Below are 13,876 nucleotides of genomic sequence, written 5' to 3' on the forward strand. Positions count from 1 at the left end.
ATTATCTGTCTTCTAAAGCTTAGTCTTAAGAATGATTTTATTCTTTTAAGTGATTTGATTTATCCCAAAGAATTTCTTTTTGTAGTTTTATTTCTTAATAGAACAGTCTTCACCTTTGTTAAGTGACTTGGAATATTGCTATGTGCCCTGTTTCCAAGTAAATGTGATATGAGTTTAACCTTTGTTTAGCTTGATATCCTTACTGGTTAATATTTGTAATAATAGAGTATTTTTGAGTTTTGAATTACATAAGTAAGTACCTTTACTAAATTTAAAATAACTGTATAAAGCACAAAGTATAAAGTTAATGTGGATTCAAAGTGATATTTTTGATGATTTGAGTTACTATCCTTGTTAAATATTTTGTTCTGATTTGCCATTAACGTATATTTAGCTTAGGGTATTTAAGTCTTTTATTCAGGTGGAGAAGATTTCTTTGCTTATTATCTCATATATATTTTGTAAACAAGTTAACTGATAGGTCACATGGCATCTTTTAGTCAAAACTAGTTTAATTTTGAAAACTATCCCAACATTCATGTCACTATCACTTTTATGTGCTTGATTAATCAAAAGAAAAGCCTTGAAATCTAAACCAAATTTCCCTCTTTAGTACCTAAGAATTTATACTATTTGATAGATATCAGAAGTTTCTAAAACTCCTAGACTGCTTCAGAGGTTGAAAAAACACTATATTGATTGAAGATTTGTGAAAAGTACACTAATAAAAATGAGTGCTGATTTGTCCTTAATATCAAATAGTACTTATTTGTAATATTTGTGCTTTTTGAATAAAGCACAATATATAAACAAATTCACAGGTTTCCATATTGAAGATTTTAAATACAAAAAAAATTTTCATTTTTTAAGTCAAATTTTACATACTACTTTTTTAATTTTGCTGGAATTTTTGTATCTGTGCTTGTATATGTTTTAATATGCAATTAAGACTGTTAAACTTGTTCTCTAATATATAATAATAGTTAGCTTCATGTATTCTGAAATAAAATGTCTTTTATTTTGACCTGTATAAAATCACTCATGTGTTTTAGTTTGTCATAGTATCGTTTCTTTCAATTAGCTGAACTTAAGAGGAAGTTCTGGTGTTGAAGGAGAATGAATTTTCAGTAGGCAATTTATTTTCTACATTTTGATCATGCACAAAATAAAAAGTACCAGGAAAAGTATGAATTGTTTTTTTTCTTGCAAAGAGAAAGCAGGAATAATGTTACAATGTCAAAAACTTAAGGTTTTGATCCAAATTTGATTTCATATATATGGAATTTTTTTGGCCATTGTCATATTAAGTGTTGCTCTAAGTAGTCTAGATAGGAAAAGTACATAGAAAAAAGATAAATTGATAAAAGATGTCTTTTAATTGTACAATTTCAGTTTGTTCATTGATGTGCAACAACCTTTATATCATTAAAAGGATCTTCAGAAATGTATACAGAGTAAATGGGTTTAAAGAGTCAAATTTTTGAATGTTCTATGAAAGCTTTGACCACACATTATTGTTTCAGCAACCTATCTTGTTTCCTCATGCTTATCACTGCAGGCCTGACACACATATCCACATAGTTTTTCAAACTGTATCTGCTGTACCTTTCTTATTAAAAGAGAGATTAGCAGCTGTATTTTGTTGGAAAGAATCTGAAGCTACAAGGCATTAAAGAGATGTTAAAGACAAATGAATACCTAATTGAGGCTTTCTATTTAATGTAATCAGAAAATTTGGAAGAGCATTGAAAAAGGGAGAGTTTTGAGATTATTTTAGGCCTGTGCCCAAAGCATGTTAGAAATAAATACTCTCAGATTTCTTCTTGTAATCATCTCTAGAACCTAGCATCTGAGAATGGAGAAGGTATTCTTTATGATAAAAAATAATTCACAATGTATATAAGGCTATAATTTCTCTGTATACCTCAAAAGGAAATTTAAATTTGCATTTTATTGTCTTTCGTTGTGCTAGAAAATTTTGTGAATAGCTACAAGGTATAAAATGCCCAAATTCTCTGAGCATTTAAGCCCCTTTTTAATGTATGCATAGCTATTTCTTGCCAAATGAGATTCTAAATTTGTGGCCTAATTAAAAAAATTAAAGAGTAAATTAGGTTTTTTTTAAGCCCCAAAATGCTAAGAGCATTTTGTATTTTAATTCTGGTAGTGTGTATGTGTTAGACTGATATAAGTTTAGTTAGCTTTCTCAAGATTAAGAATCTTTTAGTGGGAGAAAAAATCTTTTTGCCTAGAATTAAAGAAAAAGTAAGATAATACAGTTTTGTTTAATGTTTTGTATTAAAGAAATTAATTTGCAGTTTATTTGCAGGGGAAGATAAAACAGCATCTTTACTATATATTATTGTTTTGATTAGAGGATGCTGCCCTAACAAAGTTTCTTATGAATGACAGTAAATAAATGAATGAATTTAGTTTACCATATAGACGTATTAACAGTTTGAAAAAATTACTTTTCCTTTTATGATGGAATGTAAAATTTTTATTAGTATTTGACAGTTCATTTTTCTTATACCTAATCTCCAAATAATGAACAACCAAATCTCTTATTGAGAATTTTTGATATATTCAAAAGCAAATACTTTAAATCTATACAAGTGTAAAATAATTGTTTGTGAGTTCTTAAATGTTAATACTACTTATACAATTGTATAATTCTGTGTCTGCTCTATCAATAAGCATTTTTTTAAAGTGCTTACTGTGTTAAACTCTAGAGCTACAAAGAAAGACAAAAATTATCCCTACCTTTAAGGAGATCACATTTTAAATAAGGGACAAAACTATATACAAACAAGCTTTGTCTGGGTAAATTGGAGATGCTCTTACCAAAAAAAAGGCACTAGAGTTAAAAGGGATCAGGAAAAGCTTCTTGCAGAAAGTGGAATTTTAGCTGAGACTTGGAGGAAGCAGGAGGCAGTGATAGGCATGAAAAGTATTCCAGGCAGGGGGCAAAACTAGAATTTCTTAGGGGAGCAACAAGAAGAAGGTCTATGGCATAGAATAAGTGGAAGGGAGTAAAGTATAAGAACACTAGAAAGAGGAAGGGGCTGGGTTATGAAAAGTTTTAAAAATCTAGCTAGAGGATTTTCTGTGTAATCTTGGGAAGGATAAGAGAACCACAGGGATTTTTGGGGTGGGGAGGCAGTGACAAATCTTTAGGAAAATCAGTTTGACAGATGAGTAGAAAGTTGAGTGGACTTGGGGGAGACTTGAGGTAATGCTTTATAGGAGATATCTTTCTTTAGGACTTTAGTCCCACGCCAAAAAAAAGAAGAGAAAGAGGATGAGTTTTCAGAAATGTACAAAGAGTTTTTTTTAATGTTTTATTGTATTCTTATTTATTTTGTTGTTGTTGTTTTTATTTTCAAAATATATGCATGAGTGATTTTTCCAACATTGACCCTTGCATAACCTTTTGTTCCAGATTTCCCCCTCTTTACCCTCACCCCTCCCTTAGCTGGAGGTAGTCCAATACATGTTAAATATGTTGAAATATGTGTTAGATCCATTATACGTATGTATATTTATAGTTATCTTGTTGCACAAGAAAAATCAGATCAAGAAGGAAGAAAAAGAAAAACTGAGAAAGAAAACAAAATACAAGCAAATAACAGCAGAGAGAGTGAGAATGCTATGTTGTGATCCACATTCATTTCCCATAGTCCTCTCTCTGGGTGTAGACGGCTCTCTTCCATCACTGAACAATTGGAACTGATTTGGTTCATCTCATTGTTGGAGAGGCCACATCCATCAGAATTGATCATCATATAGTATTGTTGAAGTGTATAATGATCTCCTGGTCCTGCTCATTTCACTCAGCATCAATTCATTTAAGTCTCTCCAGGACTTTCTGAAATCATCTTGCTGGTCATTTCTTACAGAATAGTAATTTATTCCCCTGTTCTCCAATTGATGAAAATTGGACTCTCTCAGTTTCCCCTTTCTTGCCACCACAAAGAGGGCTGCCACAAGCATTTTTGCACATGTGGGTTTGTTTCCCTGCTTTAAGATTTCTTTGGGATATAAGCCCAATAGAAATACTGCTGAATCAAAGATAAGTTTTTGAGCATAGTTCCAGATTGTTCTCTAGAATGGTTGGATCCATTCACAGTTCCACCAACAATGTATCAATGTCCCAGTTTTCCCACATCCCCTCCAACATTCATCATTATGCTTTCCTGTCATTTTAGCCAATCTGACAGGTGTGTACTGGTATCTCAGAGTTGTCTTAATTTGCATTTCTCTGATCAATAGTGATTTGGAGCACCTTTTCATATGGCTACAAATAATTTCAATTTCTTCATCTGAAAATTGTCTGATCATATCCTTTGACTATCAATTGAAGAATGGCTTTGAACTATTATAAAATTTGAGTCAATTCTCTGTATATTTTAGAAATGAAGGCTTTATCAGATTCTTTGGATGTAAAAATGCTTTTCCAGTTTATTGCTTCCCTTCTAATCTTGTCTGCATTAGTTTTGTTTGTACAAAAACTTTTTAACTTAATATAGTCAAAATTATCTATTTTATGATCAATAATGATCTCTAGTTCTTCTTTAGTTACAAATTCCTTCCTCCTCCACAAATCCGAGAGGTAAACTATTCCATGTTCTTCTAATTTGTTTATAGTATCATTCTTTATATCTAGGTCATGAACCCATTTCGACCTTATCTTGGTATACAGTCTTATATAGGGGTCTCAAAGGAGGATTTTTTTAAGAATGGGTCTGATATTAGGGTTTTTATAGGCAGTGAGGAACCACTGGCATTAGACAAAGATTAGGGGGAAAATGGGGATAATCAAGTGGGCATTATTCTGAAGAGGATGAGATGGGATGGAATCACATCTTCAGGAGAGAAGATTTATTTTGGTAAGTAAAAAAGCCACTTCTTTATGTACAAAAGAGCAAAGGAGAAGATACTGAAGGAAAGGCAGGTTAGGGATGGGAGATGAGATGGGGAGAAGAGGAGAATGCACCTCGAACTGTCTCATGGTTTTCTTTTTATTAAACATGAGAAAGGTTCTTAAGCAAGAGTGGGGGGGACAAGGCAGTTTGGGGGTATTTGAGGAGAGAGAGAAAGGTTCAGAAAAGCTGGGTGGTAGAGAAGGCTAATGAGTCTATGTGGGAGGCTTAAAGCAGCCAGAGTCCAGCTGAGATTACATAACAATTTTTAGTGGACCCAATTAGCATAGTTCTATGGTATTTAATCCATCAAAGACAGTGGAAGATTGAGGAAGATAGTGTATAGTTGAACTGATTCATGCACTAGGGGATCAAAATGAGAAAGGGAATAGATTGTAGTCCCTACAGGATAATGGGCAGAATGATATTTAGCACATATATTGACTTTCTAGCTACTTTTATAAATTCACTGATTGGCCAGATACTTTTCTTCCCCTAACAAACCAACTCCCCTAAAACCTCTTTCCCCCATCCATTCCTACTACAATGAAATGTACATATACAGTACTCATAAAAGTGCTTGTTAAATAAATGAGTCACTTAGCTTAATTTTTTTTTTAAATGCTGTGTTGGTATATATAATCCATATTCTGTTATCATGATGCTTGTATTGTAGTGCAGGGATTGAACCCAGATCTCTACTCACTTCAAAACACCAGGTGATCAGAAATGTTTTTCTAAGCATTTTAAGCTAAATATTACTAAAATAAGATAATTCTTGGACTTCAAATTAAAATACACTTTGTTCTTTTTATACAAACCTCTTGTACAGCAATGATATTGTTTTAGGTGCCCAGCCTATGTAAAACCTAAAAGAAAGTAGTTATCTTGGCATTTGAGAATTATCCCTTTTAAGAGAAATCTCTGTCTCCATGTAGGGAACTATTGACCAATTAATGGCTATATATGGACAGAGATGAGAATAACAGTATTTAATGTCTTAGTGGCAGCTTCAAAGGTGAACAGAAAAGATTCTAAAAGGAGCCAGAATATGCACATTTCCCAAGGGAGAATTTGAAGTTAATGATTAAGTTAGTGAGGTGAGTTAAAAACCACTGGAATTAAAGGGTTCATTCATTTAAATATTAATTTAATGAATACAAATAAAGTGAAAAAAAACTCAAGAAACTTCATAATGAGCATTTTAGAAATAATACTATGGGATAGAATTTTAGGAGGTATCAAAAGATGAATAAAACACAAACCCAGCCTTCCAGAACATTGTAATCTAATTAGGGTAGGAAAGGAATAAGTCATACAAAGATACATGTGATGAAAAATATGTATGATAAATATATGAGTGAGAGATAAATATATGAGTGAGATACAGAAAAAAATACTATGAAAATTTGGAGATGGAAAAGATTCCTTTTGGCTGAAAGTAAATAAAGAAGTTTTAAGGGGGAGCTAAGCCTCAGAAAGTGAAAAGGATTTCAAATGACAAAAAAGTAAAAACATTCTCACAGTAGGCCATGGTTTAAGCAAAGGCATGTTGAAATGTGTTTATGAAATAATAAACAAACTATTTTCCTTGATTACAAAACATGTGAAGAGATGGAGTAGAAAATAGAGCTTAAGAAGTAGAATAGAAACAGATTGTAGAAGAGCCCAGAATATTAGGCTGAGAAGCTTGGCTATGATTCAGTAGGTAGAGATTCCATTTCCATTTCATGGAATGCAAAAAAGGTTAAGGTATCAGAAATATTTTATATATATATATTTAGTAAAGCTTTTTATTTTCATGAAATATGCATAATTTTCAATAGTGACCCTTGCAGATAATCTTGTGTTCCAATTGTTTTTCTTCCCACTCCCTATGCTGTCTCCCAGAGAGCAAGTAATCCAGTGTATGTTAAACACATGCAATTTTTCTATACATATTTCCACAGTTATCATGCTGCATAAGAAAAATAAGATCAAAAAGGAAAAAAAATGAGAAAAAACAAAATGTAAGCAAACAACAAAAAAAAAAGTGAAAATACTGTATTGTGATCCACATTCACTTTTCCACAATCCTCTCTCTGGGTACAGTAGCCTTTCTCCATCATAAGACCATTGGAATTGGCCTGAATCATCTCATTGTTGAAAAGAGCCATGTCCATCAGAATTGATCATCATATAATGTTGTGTTTGCTGTGTACAGTAATCTCCTGGTTCTACTCATTTTACTTAGCATGAGTTCATGTAAAGAGAAAGAAGTTTCAATGGAATAGTAGAGGAGGAGGTCTGATTATAGAGTTGTGGATAAAAATTTTGACCTAAATCTTGAAATTTTCATATGACCACAGTACTATGCATATATATAGTTCATAATAAATACTTTAATGAACAAATCAACTTTTCTTTTTCTAAAAATGTTAACAATGAAACATACACAGTACACAGAGAAAATGTCCAAACCAATAAACCTTAGTACCAGTGGAAATCAGAGAGGTTATAATGAAAATCAGTCAATGGATTGAAAACCAAAAGTTAATATATTGATGTTTATTGTTCTTGATGGAATCAGAACAAACCTCTAAGCATTTTACTTATATTTTTTAAGCTGTATTGGTTAAAGAGTTAACTTTTTAAATGTTTTTCTTGTTCTTTTCTATTGAGGTAATTATGAAGATTACGTTATATTTTTCTTTAAGATAAAACTTAACTATTCCCATTTGAAATTTTAGTGATCTGTTCATTCTTGGTCTTGGTTTTCATTTTGTTTTTTAATCAAGCTTTAATTTTTCCATTGGTTTAAGAAAATGGCAAGATTAGTGCATTTCTTTGCAATTATAGTATTTAAACCTTCTTTAAAGCTTTTGAGATTCTTCTGACAGTATAAAATTGCCTTCTCCAAACTCGTTGCTGAGTATTAAATCAGTTCTAAGTAATTTTGGTGCAAGTTGACCTAATTTTGACCTTTCAAAGCTAATAAACTAAAGAAACTAGTTAGGAAAGCACATCTGTGCTACTTAGAAAAAAAAGTAAAATTTGTCCTAAACTTGCATCATAGATTTTAGTAGGGCATCTGGTAAGTATTTTTTTAATTTAATTTAAATGTTTTAATGGACTTCTTTAGTAGGATTTTCTGTCTTTTTCCACCAGCATTTCTAATTATACAATGCATAACAAATAATTAGTGCCATTATCTTGACATATGAAGGAAAATTAATTCTCTCTCTCTCTCTTTTTCTTTCTCCCTCTCTCTTCCCTCTCCCCTTCTCCCCCTCTCTCCTCTCTGTCTCTCTCTCACTCTTCCCCTTGCCCTCTTCCTGCCTCTTCCCCTCTATGGGGAGGGGGGAGGGCAGAATTCAGTAGAGAGGAGAGGAAGTAGCAGTTACTAGTGGCAAATTAAGAGTTCCTTCTGTCTAGTAAGAACAATATAACATTTTGGATCAAATCTGATCCATCTTGTACTGTTTTATTATCAAAGGCCCCTGATATCAGCCAAATGTTTAGCATCTCTGCCCCTAAACTTGTCTAACTTAACTTAATCCATTCTAGAATTATTGATCCCTCATTTATTCAGACTTTGCTGACTGGCTTTTGAATTTGGAGCTTCTACTTACATTAAGAGTTATCATGACATCACTGGATGGTTGGGTGGCTGTGGAATCAGAAGAATCCGAAGGATTGTCTTGTTGTTCAATCATATCTGACTATGACCCCATTTGGGATTTTCTTGACAGGAATCCTGGAGTGTTTGCCACTTCCTTCTCTAGCTCATTTTACAGATGAGGAAATTGAGGCAAATAGGGTGTAGTGACTTGCCCACAGTTACACAGCTAGGAAGTGTCTAAGGCCATATTTTAACTCAGGAAAATGAGTCTTACTGACTGCTGGCCAGCACTCTGTGCACTATGGCGCCCCCTAGCTGCTCCCTTTTATTGACTCTGACTCTAGGATAGTCATTTAGCTTCATGGTACCTCCTGGAAAATCTTGTAGTCTACCTGATGCAGAACAGCTGCCATGACAGAGGTAAATAGCAAAGTTGAAGAGGTCAATAGCAAAGTTCTGAAGATTCTGTGGAAAAAGGTCAAGAAACTTGCTCTGAAAGAGTAATGGATTTTCTGGAGGACTGGGCATTAGAATTTACTTTTGAAAGTTATCTAGGAATCTACCTTCCAGTAAGTCTTATTCTTCCTATCTCATCATGGCATGGAGGTAAACCTCGTTTCTAAAGGGCCTCTGAGCACATCATAATCATGGTTTGTAATTGTCCTTTAAGGGCCAACCCTTCTAAGTGCAGAGAGAATCCATGACTTTGTAGACTTGTAGACAGTAGATTTGCCAATGTATGATAAACTCACACAAAGAAAAATCAAAAAAGACCATGACCTTTCTCGTGCTAACCTGAAGGTATGGAAGTGGCTGAGCAGAAAGGGAGCAAAAGGTGCTAAAAACCAGATTTAAAATATTTACTTAACACTAAGTACTGTGAAATCTTTGTCTAGAGATTGATGTGCCATGGAGAGCTGAAACATATTGCTATTTTTGTGATAATTGAAACCAGAAGACATAAGAAGATTGAAGCCAAAGGGAAAGTTCTCAGATTATTCTTAGGACCATCAAATGAGAGAGCTAACAGTTGGTATGATTGTGTTTCAGAAGATACCATTCCTTGGATATTCAATCATTTCCTCTTGCAGTGCCCACAATGAATGTAAGATAAAGACAATGAGAGATTATTGTGTAAGATGTGGCAGTATATTTCCCTTCCAGATTCAGCCCCTTCCAGACTTACTGATTTCTGTATAGGACATCCTCACATTTGTTTACTTTCTACAACCTCACAGGTGCACAATCTCGCTTTTTTCTCACATAACCAATCGTTTGTCATATCTTGTTATTGCTTTCCCCACATCTTGAAATCTTCACAAACTTGGCAAAGGGATTTTCCTGAAGAGCATGTTATTCTCTTCACTTGACCATGTTCTTCTCCCTGCTCAGTTAACTGTAGACTTGCTGTAACTCCAATATCAAATATGAAGTCCTTATTTAGTCTTTAAACTTAGGCTTCTTTCGGTCTGTACAGTCTTCTAATCCATTATTCCATTCTTATCCACTTTGTGGGCCTACAAGCTGTTCTTGGCCTGGGATGATCCATCTGCTGCCCTGCTAAGCATCTGCTACTCCCTTCTCTCTACCTCCCAGAATTCCTGCTTTTCTTCAACATTCAACCTAGCTTCTATAGGAAGCCTTCTATGGGTACTCGGCTTGTTAGTACCTTCCTTTTAAAGTTATCTTGCATCTATTTTACATGTAGTGTGTGTGTGTGTGTGTGTGTGTGTGTGTGTGTGTGTGTGTGTGTGTGTGGTCTGAATCATTAGAATCTAAACTCCTTGAGGACAGGGACTATTCACTTTTTCAAACTCTGTATTCCCAGCTTTGAGATGGTGCTTAATAAACATTTACAAAATTCATTTATTCATTCATGATGTTAAAGAGGAGATAATGATAACAATAATAATATCATAGTAGTGACTGCTGTAAGAAAGCTAGATGTGCCATAAGTAGAATCCTAGGCCTGAAGTCAGGAAAACTTGAGAACAAATCTGGGCTCAGACAATTAAAAAATAATTTTTTAAAGTATGTATAAAAGAATTTTTAACATCCATTTTTAAAAAATGACTTCTGAAATCTCTTCCACCTAACTGTCCCTATGATTTATGATTTTAGAAGACAAGCAATTTCATAAAAGAAATATATGTGCAATCATGGCAAACATTTCATATTAGTCATGTTGTGAAAGTTCATGTTTTTTCAAACATAAAAGCCCCCAAGAAAAATAAAGTTAAAAAAAGAAATATGATTTAATCTTCATTCATACTCTGTTCTTTCTCTGGAGGTAGTATTTTTGAGTCCTTCAGAATTTTCTAAAATCATTGTATTGCTGAGATTTATTAAATCTTTCATAAATTTCATAGTTTTATTTATTAAATCTTTCATAAATTTATCCTCTCAGTAATAACAATATTACTGTTACTATGCACAGTGTTCTCTTGGTTCGACTCACTTCACTTTGCATTAATCCATGTAAGTTTCCAGGTTTTTCTGAAAGCATCCTGCTTGTTTTGTTATAATGTAATAGTCATCTATGTTCCCCAAATGATGTATATTCCCTCAATTGTCAGTTTTTTGCTACCACAAAAAGAGATGCCATAAATATTTTTGTACATATAAATTCTTTTCCTTTCTTAAAAAAAAATCACTTTGAGATACAGCTCTAGTAGTAGTTACTGAATCAAAGGATATATATATATATGTAAATATATATACATATGTTTACACATGCGCAACTTTATGACTTTTAACATAGGTGCAGATTGTTCTTAAGAGAAGTTGAATCAGTTCAAAATTCCACTAACGTATTGTTCATATCCTTTGATCATTTATCACTTGGGAAGTGACTTGCATTCTTATAAATTTGTCTGAGAAATGATAGCCCAGACACTTGCTAGTTGTGTGACCCTGGACACTTCATTTTTTCTCTTATCTATTTCAGGTTCCTCAGTGAAAAAATGGGGGTAATAATAGCCCCTACTTTTCAAAGTTATTGTGAGAGTCAAGTGAGATGATAATTATAAAGTGCTTAACACAGTGCCTGGTACAGAATAACCTCTTTAGGTTTGTTTCCTTTATTCCTGTGACATGTGTTATTTGTAAGATGTACAAAGAATGATATTATTTGTTGTGATGGGCTAGAACTCTGGAGAAATATACTTAAGGTTCAGTATGATTGATTTAATCCTACAATAAGGTAGTAGCTCAGTGGAAAATCTACTTTACATATACTTAGTACTTAGCATGGTGATGTAATAGTTCTACAGTTGATGTTATTGTAATAAGATGTTTAAACTGAGGACAAAGTCAGCCACAGAGATTCCATCTTTGATCGGCCTCTTGGTGGCTCTGCTGCCTCCTGCACTTTGGGAAAGACTAGCTCAGACTGGAGACTAAAGGAGACAATAAAGACTGGACTTTATCCCTGACTATTCTTGTGGTGATTATTCTGCTGAGACCAAGATTGGTCCGAAGGCTCTCCAGAAAGCTAGTCAGAACACTACTATTTGTTCCTTACAACAACCCTGTGAGAGATTCCTTTTTTATTCCTGTTTTACAGATGTGGAAGCTGGGAGAAATTTATTTACTTGCCATGAGTCATGCTGTTGGTTAAGTTTCTGAGATAGTTGACAATTGAATTCAGATTTTGACTCATAAGTCTAAGGCTAGTCGGTATTTGAAGAGCAATGAACATACTGATTTCTGGCCTAGTGTGTCCAGGGACATTTGTAAAGAAGCATGTAGTACTGAGGAGGATAGAAAAGAAGAAAAGACATAAAGAGGCTAGACAATATGTATTTCATATTACCCAAATTAGCATTTACACACTTATTTGGTGTTTGAGCCTTACTGCATGTTTCTAAACTCTTAAAGAAAGAAATTGAAAATAATTGTCATTTGCCAATCTGTAAGAGTCAGAGTATTTTTTCCCTCCCTCCCCACTCCAAAAGGATCATGTGAGAAGTCTTCTGTATGATTCTTCCAAGGCCTATATGTCTAATAGATAGATCATTGCCTCTGTTAATCGGAAGGAAGATAGAGGAGGTAATTTGAAATAAAATTGTACCTAAATATCATTTAGGTCAGAATGGCATCTCTTTATTTCTAAAAATTTTATTTTGAAAATGTATGAGAAAAAGATGGGCTAAATTAGAAAAATTGTCTAATTATATTTTGCTACTCATATAATTATATCTAATCAATTAAAGAATTAGATCTCTTTCCAACAAATTTTGCTGCTATTATCTCTTTAATGGAAAGTCTATGCTGCTTCTTACTTTTTGCTGCTTGGCCTATTGCTGAGCCCTAATCAGTAATGACAGTATCCCTTGGAAAGTGTTTGGCACCTACTGTTTATTGCTCCCAGGAGGAATTACAAAAGAAGATAAAGATATAAATTTTCTCTTGGGATAAAATAGAAAATTAATAAAAGAAAGAACAGAATCCAGAACTTTGGGATTTAATTAATATTGGGAGAAAATAATGTTTTATAATCTTAATACCTTTGATTATTGCTTTTTAGTTTAAATACCAATTATAATAACAATATTCAGCACATAATTATTTGTGAAGTTTTTTTCTAAAAATGTTAGATTAGATGGTTTTTAATGTAATAATGCAATTATTTTATGCAATTAATAGGTAAGTATTTTTTTTGCTTCTTTTAACTTCAGTTTATAAATCATACTTTGATCTTACATTAAGGTTTTTTAAAGAAATATTCCATCACAAAATAGCAGTTGTCTTTTTGTTACACTATAGTGACTTTGCTGCATGGATTACAAGCACTCTATCTCCATGCTTGGATAAACTCCATCAAAAGCACATTATCCTCCTACTTCTGTGGCCAGCTGCCTAATTGTATCTGCTGTAGCTGCATGCTGTTGGAACATGATACCAGTGAGGAACAGAAATGATAAATTGCTCCCTGCAGGTGATAGTGATGATGATAATTTTTAATTTCCTTCTTTCTCACAGAATTAGTATGGTTGTCTTCACTGGTTCTCATAAAGACTAGTCTGATCTTATTTTGTTAGCTGCAAACAGCTAAATATGTTTGTAGTGATTCCTAATATATGTGATATTCATTATACCAGTGTGCTTATTGAAGCAATTCATTTTTTAATTCAGATCATTATTTTAAAAACAAAATTCTACAAATGAATTATATGTTCTTATCTTTTTGTGTCGGAATATGTGATAGGAATAACTGATAAATATGGTAATTGTATTTTATGGTGGATTTTTAATAATTCATTTTATTTTACCTTGTAAATAGGTAAATTTTTAGATGAAAAGTTTATTTTATAATTAAAGATTATGGAATCCAAGCTTTATTTTCACCCAC

At 33.1% G+C, this 13,876-nt stretch overlaps 1 protein-coding gene across 1 annotated transcript in view; it reads left to right on the forward strand.

The window, feature by feature from the left end:
* PRMT3 (protein arginine methyltransferase 3) overlaps positions 1 to 13,876 on the forward strand; it is a 141,207-nt gene that overhangs the window by 92,002 nt on the left and 35,329 nt on the right. The gene's annotated exons all lie outside the window — the stretch shown is intronic.

Source organism: Sminthopsis crassicaudata, chromosome 6 (assembly GCF_048593235.1).
Source record: "Sminthopsis crassicaudata isolate SCR6 chromosome 6, ASM4859323v1, whole genome shotgun sequence".
Taxonomy (NCBI): Eukaryota; Metazoa; Chordata; class Mammalia; order Dasyuromorphia; family Dasyuridae; genus Sminthopsis; species Sminthopsis crassicaudata.